This window comes from Pristiophorus japonicus, chromosome 6, assembly GCF_044704955.1.
Source record: "Pristiophorus japonicus isolate sPriJap1 chromosome 6, sPriJap1.hap1, whole genome shotgun sequence".
In the NCBI taxonomy this organism is placed as follows: domain Eukaryota; kingdom Metazoa; phylum Chordata; class Chondrichthyes; family Pristiophoridae; genus Pristiophorus; species Pristiophorus japonicus.
The window spans coordinates 118,617,290-118,635,407 of NC_091982.1; the positions used below are offsets into that span (position 1 = coordinate 118,617,290).

Genomic DNA, 18,118 nt, shown 5'->3' on the forward strand with positions numbered 1-18,118 from the left:
TGGGCTCCCAGCATCCCTTGGGAGCACCGTATATAAGCAGGCCTCCCATGCTGTACCAACCCTCTGGAGTTTAAATAAAGGAGCTAAGGTCACACTTACTCATTGTATACAGTACTCAGTTGCATCACTTTATTATGAGCATAACGCTGGTAATGTGTAGTGTGACTGTTAAACCTTTGCTAATAAACCAACTAGTTCTTAATAGTAATGCGTTGCTATGAATTCCTAAGCAAAGAACCCATGATGCAAATACATTTCAGATGGTACCAGAAAGGTGAGGTTATACCTATCAAGAAAGGATGAACAGGCTGGGTATCTTTTACATAGAAACATAGAAAATAGGTGCAGGAGTAGGCCATTCAGCCCTTCTAGCCTGCACCGCCATTCAATGAGTTCATGGCTGAACATGCAACTTCAGTACCCCATTCCTGCTTTCTCACCATACCCCTTGATTCCCCTAGTAGTAAGGACTTCATCTAACTCCTTTTTGAATATATTTAGTGAATTGGCCTCAACAACTTTCTGTGGTAGAGAATTCCACAGGTTCACCACTCTGGGTGAAGAAATTCCTCCTCATCTCGGTCCTAAATGGCTTCCCCCTTATCCTTAGACTATGTCCCCTAGTTCTGGACTTCCCCAACATTGGGAACATTCTTCCTGCATCTAACCTGTCTAACCCCGTCAGAATTTTAAACGTTTCTATGAGGTCCCCTCTCATTCTTCTGAACTCCAGTGAATACAAGCCCAGTTGATCCAGTCTTTCTTGATAGGTCAGTCCCGCCATCCCGGGAATCAGTCTGGTGAACCTTCGCTGCACTCCCTCAATAGCAAGAATGTCCTTCCTCAGGTTAGGAGACCAAAACTGTACACAATACTCCAGGTGTGGCCTCACCAAGGCCCTGTACAATTGTAGCAACACCTCCCTGCCCCTGTACTTAAATCCCCTCGCTATGAAGGCCAAGATGCCATTTGCTTTCTTAACCGCCTGCTGTACCTGCATGCCAACCTTCAATTACTGATGTACCATGACACCCAGGTCTCTTTGCACCTCCCCTTTTCCTAATCTGTCACCATTCAGATAATAGTCTGTCTCTCTGTTTTTACCACCAAAGTGGATAACCTCACATTTATCCACATTATACTACATCTGCCATGCATTTGCCCACTCACCTAACCTATCCAAGTCGCTCTGCAGCCTCATAGCATCCTCCTCGCAGCTCACACTGCCACCCAACTTAGTGTCAAGTCTTGTAAAGAAAAGGCAGATGGTAACCTAATAGAGTTCTTTAACATCATGAAAAGTTCTGATACATTAGACACAGAAAGAGTATTTCCACTTGTGGGATAGAGCAAAACCAGAGGGCATCAATTTAAGATAGTCACCAAGAAATCCAGTAGGGAATTCAGAAGAAACTTCTTTTCCCAGAGGATGGTGAGAATGTGGAACTCACAACCACAAGGAGTGGTTGAGGCAAATCATATAGGTGCATTTAAGAGGAAGTTGGTTGGCATATGAGGCAGAAGGGAATAGAGGGTTATGCTGATAGAGTTAGTTGAAGAAAGATGGGAGGAGGTGAGAGTAGAGCATATATTCCATCATGGACTGGTTGGGCTGAATGGTCTGTTTCTGTGCTGTATATTTTAAGTAATTCTATGCATATTTATTAATGACTTAGGTAACACAACTGAGAGCAGAGCAGATCCAAAGAGATTTAAGGATCATGTACACAGATCAGTTGACCAAAGCTTGGTCAAATAGGCAGGTTTTAAGAAGTGTTTTAAAGGAGGAGAGAGAGAGGTAGAGAGGCAGAGAGGTTTAGGGAGGAAATTCCAGAGCTTAGGGCCCAGGCAGCTGAAGTAATGGCAGCCAATGGTGGAGCAATTAAAATCAGGGATGCTGTATTGAGGGAGCGCTGTACTGTCGGAGGTGCTGTCTTTTGGATGAGACATTAAACCGAGGTCCCGTCTGCTCTTTCAAGTGGACGTAACAGATCTTGTGACACTATTTGAAGAAGAGAAGGATGCAAAGAGACTTCGAAGGCATATGGACAAATGAATGGGCAAGAACATGGGAAATGGAATATAATGTGGAAAAATGTGAAGTTACTCACTTTGGTAGGAAAAATAGAAAAGCATGCTGAGATTGGGAAATGTTGGTGCTCAGAGGGACCTGGGTGTCCTTGTACATGAATCAGGTACAGCAAGCAATGAAGAAAGCAAATGGTTTGTTGGCCTTTATTACAATAGGATTTGAGTATAAGAGTAAAGACGTCTTACTGTAATTATATAGGGCCCTGGTGAGACTATACCTGGAGTATTGTGCACAGTTTTGGTCTCCTTACCTAAGGAAGGATATACTTGCCATTGAGGGAGTGCAACAAAGGTTCACCAGAGTGATTCCTGGGATGGGGGGATTGTCCTATGAGGAGAGAGTGAGTAGACTAGGCTGATATTCTCTAGAGTTTAGAAGACGGAAAGATGATCTCATTGAAACATACAAAATTCTTACAGGGCTTGACAGGGTAGATACAGGGAGGATGTTTCCTCTGGCTGAGGAGTCTAGAACCAGGGGTCACAGTCTCAGAATAAGGGGTCGGCCATCTAGGACTGAGATGAGAAGAAACCTCTTCACTCAGAGGCAGATGAATCTTTAGAATTCTCTACCCCAGAGGGCTGTGGAGGCTCAGTCTTTGAGTATATTCGAGACAGAGATCGATAGATTTTTTAATATTAAGGGAATCAAGGGATATGGGGATAGTGCAGGAAAAGGCAGTTGAGGTCGAAGATCAGCCATGATCTCATTGAATGACGGAGCAGTGTCGAGGGGTTGATTGGCCTACTCCTGCTTCTAATTCTTACATTCTTATGTTAAGAGCAGGGGAGTTCTCCCTGGTGTCCTAGTCACCATTAATCCCTCAACCAACATCACTAAAACAGATTATCTGGTCATTTATTTCATGGCTTTTAGTGGGAGCTTGCTGTGCACAAATTAGATGCAGTGTTTCCTACATTAAAACAGTGAGTATATTTCAAAAGTACTTCATTGATTGTAAAGTGCTTTGGGTTGCCCTGAGGTCATGAAAGGTGCTATATAAATGTCAATTCTTTCTTTTTATTAGTAAGGACTTCAAATCAATAATGTACTATGGTCAAAATAAAATTCTCTCACAAATGTACCATTAATCAAAAGAGCCCTGCATGCATGGAGCTGTCTGTTTTAGCTGGGTGAATGCATTGTAGGAATGGCTGGCTCATTAATATGGGATACGTTAGAACATTACAATACTAATGTTAAGGTCGCATTGTGGTTATACAAAGTAATGTGACTGTGGGAAGAAAAGATTTCCAAACTCAAACATGGTAAAGGCAAGGAGAAGGCTCCTGCACAAATGATCCATTGACAGGAATGAGAATCCCAGACACCTCACGGAGGAAACAGGGGGTGGTTGGACTCTGGGAGATTTGAACACCGCTGTTCTGCAGACCTATCTCACCAGACTGGGGAAGATAAACATGAGTCACAGAGCAGGCTGGATGTTATTGAGTCACAGAGCAGGCCGGATGAGTTATTTTGTTGTAAAGTAGAGCTCTTGTTTCAACAATGTTGCTTGAAGCCAGTTCATTGCAAGGAGTCACAAGTCTACAATTAACTGAGTAAGTTCATGCTTTTGTGAAATGTGCACGAATTCTTGGATTTCATTGCTGAATTGCTGGGATCGTCCTACTTTACATCAACAGTGTGAAAACCATAGATGTAACTCCATGTACCAGTGCTGTGAGAGTATACAATCTGCTCACTTTTCTGGAATATATATTAAAACCTTCATTTCTTGGTATCTTTCCCAGTGCCATTTAAATACATTCTATTAAGTAATGTTTCTCAAATGGCTGTCGCTAATGAGAACATTTTGTTTGTTCAAATACCTGTAACTAATGACAACGACGGTGCAATCTGATATAAATAAGGGCTGCTTCCAACCTGTCAGTCAAAGCTGTCGCCTCTGACCCAAAAACCATCCGAGCTTCTCAGGAAATGCACGGTCGAATAACTGGGCTGCCGTTTGCCGTCTGCTACCCTATACTGGCAGTCGTTGGTGTTTCTGGTAGGTCCATGGACTGGTTATGAACTGTGTAATTTGCTCTTTCATTGCATCACTCTTCCTGCTGTTTCTTTATTCATTATAAAATGTTATAGATATATATATTCTGATGAATGGTCATCGACCTGAAATATTAGTTCTGTTTCTCTCTCCACAGGTGCCGAGTGTTCCCAGCATTTTCAGTTTTTTGCTTTTTATGTAACTTGACATGCCTGATATACAGTTGCCGATCTGTTGGTATCAGTTCAATAAAAGGTGACTCCAAACCTTGTGCTCTTTGTTTGATCCAGAAACATTTTACATAGAATTACTTGTAATTTACAGCATGGAAACAGGCCGTTTGGCCCAACAGGTCTCTGTCAATGTTCTGTCCTTTAAATGCATCTGTGGTATTTGCCTTACCTACTCCTTGTGATAGTGAGTTCCACACTCTCACCACTCTCTGGCTAAGAGGTTTCTATTGAATTTCTTTTTGGAATTGTTGGGGCAGAGTAGAGGGAGCCTGTTGCTGGGGCAGAGTAGAGGGGGCCCGATGTTAGGATAGATTAGAGGGAGCATTTCTCTGCTTCAAGACTGCCTACTTCCACTGTCGTAACATCACCCATCTCCATCACTGCCTCAGCTCATCTGTTGAAACCCTCATCCATGCCTTTGTTACCTCTAGACTTGACTATTCCAATGCTCTCCTAGCCTGCCTCCCATCTTCTGCTCTGCGTAAGCTGCTGCTCGTATAATAAGGTGCACTGAGTACTGTTCACCTATCACTCCTGTGCTTGCTGACCTACATTGGCTCCCAGTCCAGCAGCACCTCCAATTTAAAACTCTTATCCTTCTTTTCATATCCCTCCATGGCCTCACCTCTTATCTCTGTAACTTCCTCCAGTGCTACAACACTCCGAGATCTGTGTTCCCGCAATTCTGCTCTCTTGTGCTCTACCATTGGTGGCTGTGCCTTTAGCTGCCGAGGATCTATGCTCTGGAATTCCTTCCCTAAACCTCTCCACCTCACTTTCTTTGTTTAATATACTCCTTAAAACCTGCCGCTTAGATCAAGCTTTTGGTCACCTGTCCTAATACCTCCTTATGTGGCTCTGTGTTAAATGTTGTTTGACAACGCTCCTCTGAAGCACCTTGGGGCATGTAACTGCGTTAAAGGCGCTATATAAATGCTAGTTTTTGGTGTTGATTGTGCAATAGCTGATTTGAAAGTACTTGATGCTCATACTGGGTTGCCCAAAATGTGAAGCATTCCATTCCCAAGCCTGACATCTTAATGCGCATGAATAAATAATCAATTCTTATCTAAAAATGTGTCCTTAATATGGCTGTATGCTAGTTCCACAATTAAGGATAAAAATTTGAATTACCTTGGAAGATAATTCTATGCCTATCCGTTTCGGATGCCCCCAAAAGTTTGACAATATCCCTCGCCTGCTTCACGATGACATGCAGGCCATTATCCTTACCAACGGATCCATTACAGACCCAATTCATGTCCGGACCGGGGTCAAACAGGGCTGTGTCATCGCTCCAACCTTCTCAATCTTCCTCGCCGCCATGCCCCACCTCACAATCAACAAGCTCCCCGCTGGAGTGGAACTAAACTACAGAACCAGTGGGAAGCTGTTTAATCGACGCCGCCTCCAGGCCAAGTCCAAGATCACCCCAACCTCTGTCGTTGAGCTGCAGTATGTGGACGACGCCTGCGTCTGTGCACAATCAGAGGCTGAACTCCAGGATATAGTCAATATATTCACTGAAGCATATGAAAGCATGGGCCTTATGCTTAACATCCGTAAGACAAAGGTCCACCACCAGCCTGTCACCGCCGCACAGCACTGCCCTCCAATCATCAAGATCCATGGAGTGGCCCTAGACAATGTGGACCATTTCCCATATCTCTGGAAGCTCTTGTCAACAAAGGCAGACATTGATGCGGAGATTCAACATCGCCTCCAGTGTGCCAGTGCAGCCTTCGGCCGTCTGAGGAAAAGATTGTTTGATGACCAAGCCCTCAAATCTACCACCAAGCTCATGGTCTATAGGGCTGTAGTAATACCCGCCCTCCTGATGGTTCTGGGCTTGGACGATGAATAGAAGGCACCTCAAGTCGCTGGAGATATATCACCAACGATGTCTCCGCAAGATCCTGCAAATCTCTTGGGAGGACAGGCGGACCAACATCAGTGTCCTCGACCAGGCTAACATCCCCAGTATTAAAGCATTGACCACACTCGATCAGCTAAGCTGGGCAGGCCACATAGTTCGCATGCCAGATACAAGACTCCCTAAGCAAATGCTTTATGCGGAGCTCCTTCGTGGTAAACAAGCCAAAAGAGGACAGCGAAAACATTATAAGGACACCTTCAAAGTTTCCCTGGTAAAGTGCGACATCACCACCGACACCTGGGAGACCCTAGCCGAAGACCGCCCGAGGTGGAGATAGTGTATCTGGGAGGGCGTTGAGCTCTTCGCGTCTCAACGCAAGGAGCGTGAAGAGGCCAAGCGCAGGCAGCGGAAGGAGCGCGCGGCAAACCAGCCCCACCGATCCCTGCCCCCGACGAATGTCTATCCCACCTGTGACAGGGTCTGTGGCTCTCGTATCGGACTGTTCAGCCATCAAAGAATCACTTAGGGAGTGGAAGCAAGTCTTCCTTGATTCCGAGGGTCTGCCTATGATGATGAATTCTATAAAATCTGTTGTAATGTTTAGGCTTGATTTTGGTCTGATATTTTTTGCTTGCTTGCTTTGATGCTGTGCCCCATTTTCTCTTCCATCCCAACTCATCACAGTTGGCCATCGAGTATCCGCTTCGTGAAATTGCGGCCACAGTGCGTTTAAAATTGCTCTGGTCAGGTTATGCTTCAACTTTCTGCTACAATTCATTAGCACAATCACAAACGTGAAATCTTCCATGTACCCGTGCAATCGGTAGCAAAATATAACATAATAATCATTTTCTATCTTTAGTGAGGAAACCGTAACCCAGACAGTCTGGGGTGAGAAAGAGGACTGCAGCAATCGAATAGTGAAGCTGTGGGTGAATGAATGAGAGTTGGATATACAGTCATAGATCATAGAATCATAGAATGGTTACAGCACAGAAGGAGGTTATTCGTCCCGTCGAACCCGTGCCGGCTCTCTGCAAGAGCACTTCAGCCAGTCCCACTCCTCACCCTTTCCCCGTAGCCCTGCAAATATTTTTCCTTCAGGTACTTATCAAATTCCCTTTCTAAAGCCACGATTGAATCTGCCTCCACCACCCTTTAAACAGTGATTTCCACATCCGAACCACCCAGTGCTTCAAAATGTTTCTCCTCATGTCGCCTTTGGTTCTTCTGCAAATCTCCTTAAATCTGTGTTCTCTGCTCTCGAGCCTTCTGCCAATGGGATCAGTTTCTCTCTATCTACTCTGTCCAGACCCCTCATGATTTTAAACACCTCGATCCAACCTCCTCTCAACCTTCTGTGCTCCAAGGAGAATAATGCTCGCTTCTCCAGTCTAGCAACGTAACTAAGTCCCTCATCCCTGGAAACATTCTTGTAAATATTTTCTGTACCCTCTCCATGGCCTTCACATCCTTCCTAAAGTACGTTGACAAAATTAGACACAATACTCCAGTTGAGACTGAACCTCAGTAAAGGTTCATCATAACTTCCTGGCTTTTGTACTCTGTGCCTCTTTTTATAAAGCCCAGGATCTTTTTTAAACTGCTTTCTCACATCAATGATTTGTGCCCATATACCCCCAGGTTTCCCTGTTCAAGCTCCCCCTTTAGAATTGTACCCTTTAGTTTATATTGCCTTTTCTCGTTCTTCCTACCAAAATGTATCACTTTGCACTTTTCTGCATTAAATTTCATCTGGCTAGTATCCACCCATTCCACCAGCCTGCCTATGCCCTCTTGAAATCTATCCCTATCCTCCTCACTGGTCACTATATTTGAAAGTTTTGTGTCAGCTGCAAATTTTGAAATTGTGCCCTATATCAAGAAAAGCAGTGGTCCTAGAACCGACCCCTGAGGAACACCACTGTATAAGAACATAAGAACATAAGAAATAGGAACAGGAGTAGGCCATACGGCCCCTCGAGCCTGCTCCTCCATTCAATAAGATCACGGCTGATCTGATCATGGACTCAGCTCCACTTCCCTGCCTACTCCCCATAACCCCTTATCCCTTTATCATTTAAGAAACTGTCTATTTCTGTCTTCAATTTATTTAATGTCCCAACTTCCACAGCTCTCTGAGGCAGCGAATTCTGCAAATTTACCACCCTCAGAGAGAAGAAATTTCTCCACATCTCTGTTTTAAATGGGCAGCCCCTTATTCTAAGATCGTGCCCTCTAGTTCTAGTCTCCCTCATCAGTGGAAACATCCTCTCTGCATCCACCTTGTCAAGCCCCCTCATAATCTTATATGTTTCGAGAAGATCACCTCTCATTTTTCTGAATTCCAATGAGTCGAGGCCCAACCTACTCAACCTTTCCTCATAAGTCAACCCTCTCATCCCCGGAATCAACCTAGTGAACTTTCTCTGAACTGCCTCCAAAGCAAGTATGTCCTTTCGTAACTATGGAAACCAAAACTGTACTCAGTATTCCAGGTGTGGCCTCACCAACACCTTATATAGCTGTAGCAAGAGTTCCCTGCTTTTATACTCCATCCCCTTTGCAATAAAGGCCTCCCTGATCACTTGCTGTACCTGCATACTATCCTTTTGTGTTTCATGCACAAGTACTCCCCAGGTCCCGCTGTACTTTGGAATCTTTCTCCATTTAAATAACAACTTGGTCTTTGATTTTTTTTCTGCCAAAGTGCATGGCCTCACACTTTCTGACATTATACTCCATCTGCCAAATTTTTGCCCACTCACTCAGCCTGTCTATGTCCTTTTGCAGATGTTTTGTGTCCTCCTCACCCATTGCTTTTCCTCCCATCTTTGTATCATCAGCAAACTTGGCTACGTTACACTCAGTCCCTTCTTCCAAGTCATTAATATAGATACCTTCCTCCAGTCCAAAAAACAATCGTTCACCATTAAACTCTGTTTCCTGTCACTTAGCCAGTTTCGTATCCCAGCTGCCACTGTCCCTTTTATTCCATGGGTTTCAACTTTGCTGGCTAGCCTATTGTATGGCACCTTGTAATAGGCTTACCGGCAAAGTTGAAGCCCATGGACTAAAAGGGACAGGGGCAGCATGAATATCAGCCAACAGTAAGGGTAGGGCATCGAGTGGAACGAGCTATGGGACCCAAGGTCAGTTGTAGTTGTTACCAATGTTCCCTTTAAGCTGCGGGGCAGCATAGCGCTCCAGGGAACCCACGCAATGTAAAAGCTGCGCATGCGTGATATTCTGAATGGCCCGTCGAGGGGCCGCGCAATAAACAATGACAGGGAACATTGGTTGTAACCATGTTGGAATGTTATGAGGCGTAAAGAGGGAGGGCTGATACTTGGCAGTTAGCTGAAACATGGGCCTTGCACAGGACCATCAAGGACACCATATCACTTTAGTATTGAGACATGTTCTTTTTTGTGGCCATTAGTGCATATATCGGCGTTGATGGTCAGAAACAGATGATGTCAGGGGTCAAAGTTCAGAACCTGAGTAAGCAGAGGTACTCTGTACATGGCACCTTCATGATTGGATTTTGGGGAATTGGGTGTAAGCCGGTGATTGTTTCAGTAAGACTCCATAGATTTTGAATAATTGTTAGGGTATAATAAGGGTGGTCCCAACAGCCACAAAGGGTAGAAGATTTCTAGAGGAATCCAGGGGACACCCAAGAGAGAGAGAGAGCGAGAGACGAGAGAGAGTAAACAGTGGGTGCTGCCTATTCACAGTCACGCTCCTACCTAGAGTATAATGGCTAACATAAGTCTCAGTTATACTCTAAACTGCTGCTCGAATACTATAATGTATTACGTCTTGCTTGTGCTGAATAAAGGAAAATCACTGTCCCCAATATGGGTCAATTTGGAAAATGTCAGAAATTCTCTGGGATCCCGACTCAGGGATCAATATTCAGCCAGTGAGAAAGCTGTAAATCTCCGACAAACGCCTGACAAACTGAAATAGAAGCAAAATACTGCGGGTCCTGGAAATCTGAAATAACAACAGAAAATGCTGGAAATACTCAGCAAGTCAGGCAGCGTCTGTGGCGAGAGAAATAGAGTTAATGTTTCAGGTTGATGACCCTTCGTCAGAACTGGGAAAAGTTAGAAATGGAACAGGTTTTTAAGCAAGTACAGGGGCAGGGAAAGGTGGGACGGCGGGGGGGCGGGGGAGAACAAAAGGGAAGGTCTGTGATAGGGTGGAAATGGAAATGACAGATTCATCAACAGCTGTCCCGGGAAAGAGAAAAAAACTGAAAAAAAGAGAAAGACACATATGGGCAGGGGTTATGGTCTAAAATTGTTGAGCTCGATGTTGTGTCCAGAAGGCTGTAAGGTGCTTAAACGAAGGATGAGGCGCAGTTCCTCGAGCTTACATCGAGCTTCGTTGGAACAGTGCAAGAGGCCGAGGACGGAGAGGTCAGAGTGGGAATGGAGCAGAGAATTAAAGTGACAGGCGACCGGGAGCTCAGGGTCAAACTTATAGACCGAACGGAAGTGTTCTGCAAAGCGGTCATCCAATCTACGTTTGGTCTCCCCAATGTAGAGGAGACCACATCGTGAGCATTGAATACAGTATACTAAATTGAAAGAAGTACAAGTGAATTGCTGTTTCACCTGGGAGGAGTATTTGTGGCCCTGGACAGTGGGAAGGGAGGGGGCTAAAGGGCAGGTGTTGAATCTCCTGCGCTTGTTCGGGAAGATGCCGTGTGAAGGGGAGGGGATGTTGGGGGTGATTGAGGAGCAGAGGGAGCGGAGGGAGTGGTCCCTTTGGAATGCTGAGAGCGGAGGGGAGGGGAAGATGTGTTTGGTGGAGGGATCATGCTGGAGGTAGCGGAAATGGCAGAGGATGATCCGTTAAACGCGGAGGCTGGTGGGGTGAAAGGTGAGGACAAGGGAAACCCTATTGTGGTTCTGGGAGGGAGGGAGGGGAAGGGGTGAGAGCAGAGGTGCAGGTTGATGATTCTGTCATATCCACTTACACCCTATCTAGACCCATCTTTTGTTTCTTAACTTGTCCCATTACCATCTCCTGCTGCCTTGCATCATCATCCCTTTTGTCTCTCTAATCTCTTCTGCCTTCCACCCTGTCACTGACCTTCCCATGTGTTCTTTCCTCCCCTCCCCTCTTTCCCTGCTCCTGCACTTGCTTAAAACCTGTTACATCTCCAAGGTTTTCCAGTTCTGATGAAGGGTCATCGACCTGAAACGTTAAATCTGTTGCTCTCCCCACAGATGCTGCCTGACCTGCTGAGTATTTCCAGCATTCTCTGTGTTTATTCCTGACGATCTGATGTGTTTGCTGTGAATCTGAACCTAATGGCTGATTTCCCCTTTCTCCTGCAGCTAATGTGGCAGCGATTGTGATCCTGTTCCGAGGGAGGTGTGGTCTCTCCCGATGTGTCACTCGCTACCTGGTGGCCATGGCTGTGTCAGATCTACTGGTCACCATCATGGGCGTGATATTGAATCGGATCAATGGGCTTTTTTTCCCGCTCAGTCTCCTGTACGTTACTCCACTGTGTCGACTCAGAGCTGCATTATTGTTCGCTGCCAGAGACAGCTCGGTCTGGTTAACCGTGGCTTTCACCTTTGATCGCTGTATCGCTATTTGTTGCCAGAAGCTGAAAACAAAATATTGCAAGACAAAATGTGCGGCTGCTGTTACAGCAAGTCAGTGTGCTGTTCTGTTTAAAAAACATCCCTTGGTACTTTGCATACACACATAGCTACGTAATGGACGGTGTACCGTGGTATTGTAACTTAATACCAAACTATTACACTTCACTGGAATGGAGAGCCTTTGACTTAATTGACACGATGTTAAGCTCATTTGTTGCATTCGGTGTGATTTTGCTGCTCAACGCCCTGACCATAAGATACATCCTCGTGGCCAGTAGAGTCCGTGCGAGACTCCAGGGTCACGGCAATGGGGACTCTCGCCATGACCCAGAGATGGAGAACCGAAGAAAATCCATCACCTTACTCTTCGCTGTAACCGGGAGTTTCATCTTGTTGTGGTCGATGTATCTAATAGTGTTCCTATACGTGCATATCTCAAACCATAATTCTTTCTCGGGTCCCAATGACCCTTTGTACATCGCCCAAGAAGTAGCATTCTTGCTTCAGCTCCTGAGTTGCTGCACCAACACGTGTATTTATGCAGTGACCCGGAGGAGGTTCAGAGAGGAGTTGAAGAATGGGGTGAAATATCCGCTGACATTCATTGTCAAATTATTTATATTGGGAAAATGACTGAAACCTTTACAGCACTACAATTGAATCAGTCTTGTTCTCCAGAAGTGAGAGATAGTATAAAACGAAAGGGAAGGGCTTATACCAATGCAAATAACAGTAACGATCCCTTGGGCTGGGGGAGATGTAAAGAACAGTAAAAGGATACTACGAAAGTAGTCAGAGCAGCAAAAAGGGAATACGAGAAAAAACTTGCGAGGGATATCGACAAAAGTAAAAGTTTTAACAAGTATATTAAGAGAAAAAGGATTCCAAGGGTAACCTGGGACTCTTACTGACAGCCGCAGGTGATAGTGACATTGAAGATCATAAAATGGCAGATTTACTAAATACTTACTTTGTATCAGTCTTTAACAACAGAAACAACATGTATTTATATAGCACCTTTAACATAATAAAATGTCCCAAGATGCTTCATGGAGCGTTATTAAACAAAATTTGACACCGAGCCACATAAGGAGAAATTGGGGCAGGTAACCAACAACTTGGTCAAAGGGGTAGGTTTTAAGGAGCATCTTAAAGGAGGAAAGAGAGGTACAGAGGTGGAGAGGTTTAGGGAGCGAATTTCAGAGCTTAGAGCCCAGGCAGCTGAAGGCACGGCCACCAATGGTTGAGCCAGTGGTTAATCAGGGATGCTCAGGAGGTCAGAATTAGAGGAGTGCAGATATCTCAGAGGGTGTATGACTGGAGGAGATTATAGAGAGGGGGAGGGATATGAAAACCAGGATGAGAATTTTGAAATCAAGGCATTGCTTAACTGGAAGCCAATTTAAGTCAGCGAGCACAGGGATGATGAGTGAGCAGGGCTTGGTGCAAGTTAGGACACGGGCAACTGTGTTTTGGATGACCACAAGTTTACGTAGGATAGAACGTGGGAGGCCAGCCAGGAGTGCGTTGGAATAGTCAAGTCTAGAGGTAACAATGGCATGGATGAGGCTTCAGCAGCGGATGAGCTGAGGCGAGGGCAGAAACGGGTGATATTACGGAGGTTGAAATAGGCGGTCTTCGTGATGGAGTGGATATGTGGTCAGAAGCTCATTTCAGGGTCAAATATGACACCAAGGGCAGTCGGTGGTGGAGCGAGGAGAGGCCTATAAAGGCCCAGCGGGATTCCGGGATCGGCAGCAGTCGGTGGTGGAGTGAGCAGCTAGCGGCAACAGGATCAAAAGTAAAAAAGAAGTAAAAAGTAATCGAGGGGTGATGTCACAGCCAAGAGGGTAAGTGATTGGCTGGTTGAGTGGTGAGTAGTTTTCTTTTTCTTTATCTTTTTTCTTGTTCTTAGCAGTAAGAAACATTTGACATTGTTGTCAAATTAAGTAATTTAAGGGTTAAGTCATGGCAGGAGAGCCCAGACCTGTGTCATGCTCCTCCTGTGCTATATGGGAAGTCAGGGACGCTTCCAGTCTCCCTGATGACTACATGTGCAGGAAGTGTATCCTGCTGCAGCTCCTGTTAGACCGCATGATGGCACTGGAGCTGTGCATGGATTCACTCTGGAGCATCCGCGATGCTGAGGATGTCATGAATAGCACGTTTAGTGAGTTGGTCACACTGCAGGTAAAGGTTACTCAGGCAGATAGGGAATGGGTGACCATCAGGCACAGCAGTGGAAGGAAGGTAGTGCAGGGGTCCCCTGCGAGCATCTCCCACCAAAACAGTTATACCACATTGGGTTGTGTTGGGGGAGATGACTCATCAGGGGAAGGCAGCAGCAGGCAAGTCCATGGCACTAGGGGTGGCTCTGCTGCACAGGAGGGCAGGAAAAAGAGTGGCAGAGCTATAGTGATAGGGGAGTCTATTGTAAGGGGAATTGATAGGCATTTCTGCGGCCGCAAATGAGACTCCAGGCTGGTATGTTGCCTCCCTGGTGCAAGGGTCAAGGATGTCTCGGAGCAGTAGCAGCGCATTCTGGAAGGAGAGGGTGAACAGCCGGCTGTGGTGGTACATATTGATACCAACGATATAGGTAAAAAATGGGATGAGGTCCTACAAGCTGAGTTTAGGAAGTTAGGACTTAAATTAAAAAGTAGGACCTCAAATGTAGTAATCTCAGGATTGCTACCAGTGCCACATGCTAGTCAGAGTAGGAATGGCAGGAGAGCTAAGATAAAATCGTGGATTGAGGAGTGGTGCAGGAGAGAGTGATCCAAATTCCTGGGACATTGGAACCGGTTCTGATGGCGGTGTGACCGGTAGAAACCGGACGGTCTGCACCTGAGCAGGACCGGAACCAATGTCCTTGGGGGAGTGTTTGCTAGTGCTGTTGGGGATGGGTTAAACTAATATGGCAGGGGGATGGGAACCTATGCAGGGAGACAGAGGGAAGCAAAATGGGTGCAGAAGCAAAAGATAGAAAGAAGAAAAGTAAAAGCGGAGGGCAGAGAAACCCAATGCAAAAATCAAAAAGGGCCACATTATAGAAAAATTCTCAAGGGACATAGTGTGTTAAAAAGACAATACTCCTGTGCCTCAATGCCAGGAGTATTCATAATAAGGTGGACGAATTAACTGCACAGGCAGCTATTAACGAATATGATATAATTGGCATTACGAAGACATGGCACTAGGGTAACCAAGGCTGGGAACTCAACATCCAGGGGTATTCAACATCCAGGGGTATTCAACATTCAGGAAGGATAGACAAAAAGGAAAAGGAGGTGGGGTAGCATTGCTGGATAAAGAGGAAATTAACGCAATAGTAAGGAAGGACATTAGCTTGGATGATGTGAAATCTGTATGGGTAGAGCTGTACGGGTTGAGAATAACAAAGGGCAGAAAACACGAGTGGGAGTTATGTACAGACCACCAAACAGTAGTGGTGAGGTTGGGGACAGCATCAAACAAGAAATTAGGGATGCGTGCAATAAAGGTACAGCAGTTATCATGGGCGATTTAATCTACATATAGATTCGACTAACCAAACTGGTAGTAATACGTTGAAGGAGGATTTCCTGGAGTGCATTAGTGATGGTTTTCTAGATCAATAGGGATGGCCATCCTAAACTGGGTGATGTGTCATGAGAAAGGACTAATTAGCAATCTTGTTGTGTGAAGCTCCTTGGGGAAGAGTGACTATATTATGGTAGAATTCTTTGTTAAGATGGAGAGTGACACAGTTAATTCAGAGACTAGGGACCTGAACTTAAGGAAAGGTAACTTTGATGGTATGAGACGTGAATTGGTTAGAATACACTGGCGAATGATACTTAAAGAGTTGACGGTGGATAGACAATGGCAAACATTTAAAGATCACATGGATGAACTTCAACAATTGTACATCCCTGTCTGGAGTAAAAACAAAATGGGGAAGGTGGCTCAACCATGGCTAACAAGGGAAATTAGGGAGAGTGTTAAATCCAAGGAAGAGGCATATAAATTGGCCAGAAAAAGCAGCAAACCTGAGGACTGGGAGAAATTTAGAATTCAGCAGAGGAGGACAAAGGGTTTAATTAGGAGGGGGAAATCGAGTATGAGAGGAAGCTTGCTGGGAACATAAAAACTGACTGCAAAAGCTTCTATAGATATGTGAAGAGAAAAAGATTAGTGAAGACAAACATAGGTCCCTTGTAGTCAGAATCAGGTGAATTTATAATGTGAAATGGCAGACCAATTGAACCAATACTTTGGTTTTGTCTTCACAAAGGAAGACAGATATAACCTTCCAGAAATACTAGGGGACTGAGGGTCCAGCGAGAAGGAGGAACTGAAGGAAATCCTTATTAGTCAGGAAATTGTGTTCGGGAAATTGATGGGAGTGAAGGCCAATAAATCCCCAGGGCCTGATAGTCTGCATTCCAGAATACTGAAGGAAGTGGCCCTAGAAATAGTGGACGCATTGGTGGTCATTTTCCAACATTCTATAGGCTCTGGATCAGTTCCTATGGATTGGAGGGTAGCTAATGTAACCCCACTTTTTAAAAAAGCAGGGAGAGAGAAAGCAGGAAATTATCGACCGGTTAGCCTGATATCGGTAGTGGGGAAAATGTTGGAATCAATTATTAAAGACGTGAAAGCAGTGACAGGATCGGTCCACAAAAGCATGGATTTATGAAGGGGAAATAATGCTTGACAAAACTTCTAGAATTTTTTGAGGATGTAACTAGTAGAGTGGACAAGGAAGAACCCATGGATGTGGTGTATTTGGACTTTCAAAAGGCTTTTGACAAGGTCACACACAAGAGATTAGTGTGCAAAATTAAAATACTTTATTGGGGGTAATGTATTGACGTGGCTAGAGAACTGGTTGGTAGACAGGAAGCAAAGAGTAGGAATAAACGGGTCCTTTTCAGAATGGCAGGCAGTGACTAGTGGTGTACCGTAATGTTCAGTGCTGGGACCCCAGCTATTTAGAATATACATTAATGATTTGGACAAAGGAATTGAATGTAATATCTTCAAGTTTGCAGATGGCACTAAGCTGGGTGACGATGTGAGCTGTGAGGAGGATGCTAAGAGGCTGCAGGGTGACTAATACAGGTTAGGTGAGTCGGCAAATGCATGTTAGATGCAGTATAATGTGGACAAATGTGAGGTTATCCACTTTGGTGGAAAAACAGGGAGGCAGAATATTATCTGAATGGTGACAGATTAGGCAACTGAAGATTGCGAGGTAAGAATTCCTCTCCGATGTACGGGGTACGGCAAGCAGAACCTACAGAAGCCAACAAACCCCAAAATCACGAATTACCATGAACTAACCAGAAAGGATTGGTAAGCAGAGTCCTTGTCTGCCCTGGAGTCTAACCTAGCCAGTATTGGGTATTTGGGAGGTGGGAGGTGTAATTTTCACTGCAACCCCTTTGAATGTGTGATGTACTGTTCTTTATTAGTGTAATTATAAGTGTGACATTGTATTTTCTTATCCTTAATAAAATTAAAATTCTTTTGCACCAAACCAGTGGTCTTTTGCATTTTATCACATCCCCCAAATAAATCCAGAGTCTAGAACCCAAGGGAGTGGGAGCGATTCAAACCGCTCAAGTAGGTCAGAAGTGAACCTGACCCCTGGGATCACCCCTTACAAAATGGCGACCACGGCAGGACTCTGGTATAAGGGGTGTGATGCAGAGAGTGCTGGCTTGGGAGAAAGAACCAAGATCGAAGGGAGGATTTCCTCCTATGTATATATGAAGGTCAATGTTACTAAAGAATGGGTGCTTGGTCTATTGCGCGCTGAGCATCCAGTTGATGCTGCAGTCCAGTGGACAGCAAGCAAGGACCATAAAGAGTCAGTAGAGAAGGCAATTTGTTTGGTCTGTCTACAGTGTCCGGTCCTACTCCTCGACAACACTGTTGAGTCACTACAGGCAGAATTATGGGAATGTGCAGAGACATCACAGGAAAGGGCTATGGTCGAAGAAAGGTTATGGGGAGAACTCCGTAAGCTAAAACATGGAAAGACCCAGCTCATGGAAAGGTTTAAAAACAGTCAGGACTATTTTCAATGTCAGGTTACCGAGGCAAAAAATAATGAAAAGATACTGCGGGAGGAAAGCACTCGCCTCACCCTACAAGTAAAAGAGCTGGAGGAGAAATTAAGAGACGTGCAGGCAGCATATAAAGTAGCTACTCTAATGGGTTTGAGTCAGTAGACCACTGTCCCTGCCAGCAACAAATCAAAAGTTTAAACCTTGTTCTGTCCAA

The 18,118-nt window shown here is 45.0% G+C and overlaps 1 pseudogene; it reads left to right on the forward strand.

Moving 5' to 3' along the window:
* The first annotated feature begins 4,033 nt into the window (after window positions 1-4,033).
* LOC139266158 (probable G-protein coupled receptor 139) lies at window positions 4,034-12,475 on the forward strand (annotated as a pseudogene).
* Window positions 12,476-18,118: the final 5,643 nt, after the last annotated feature.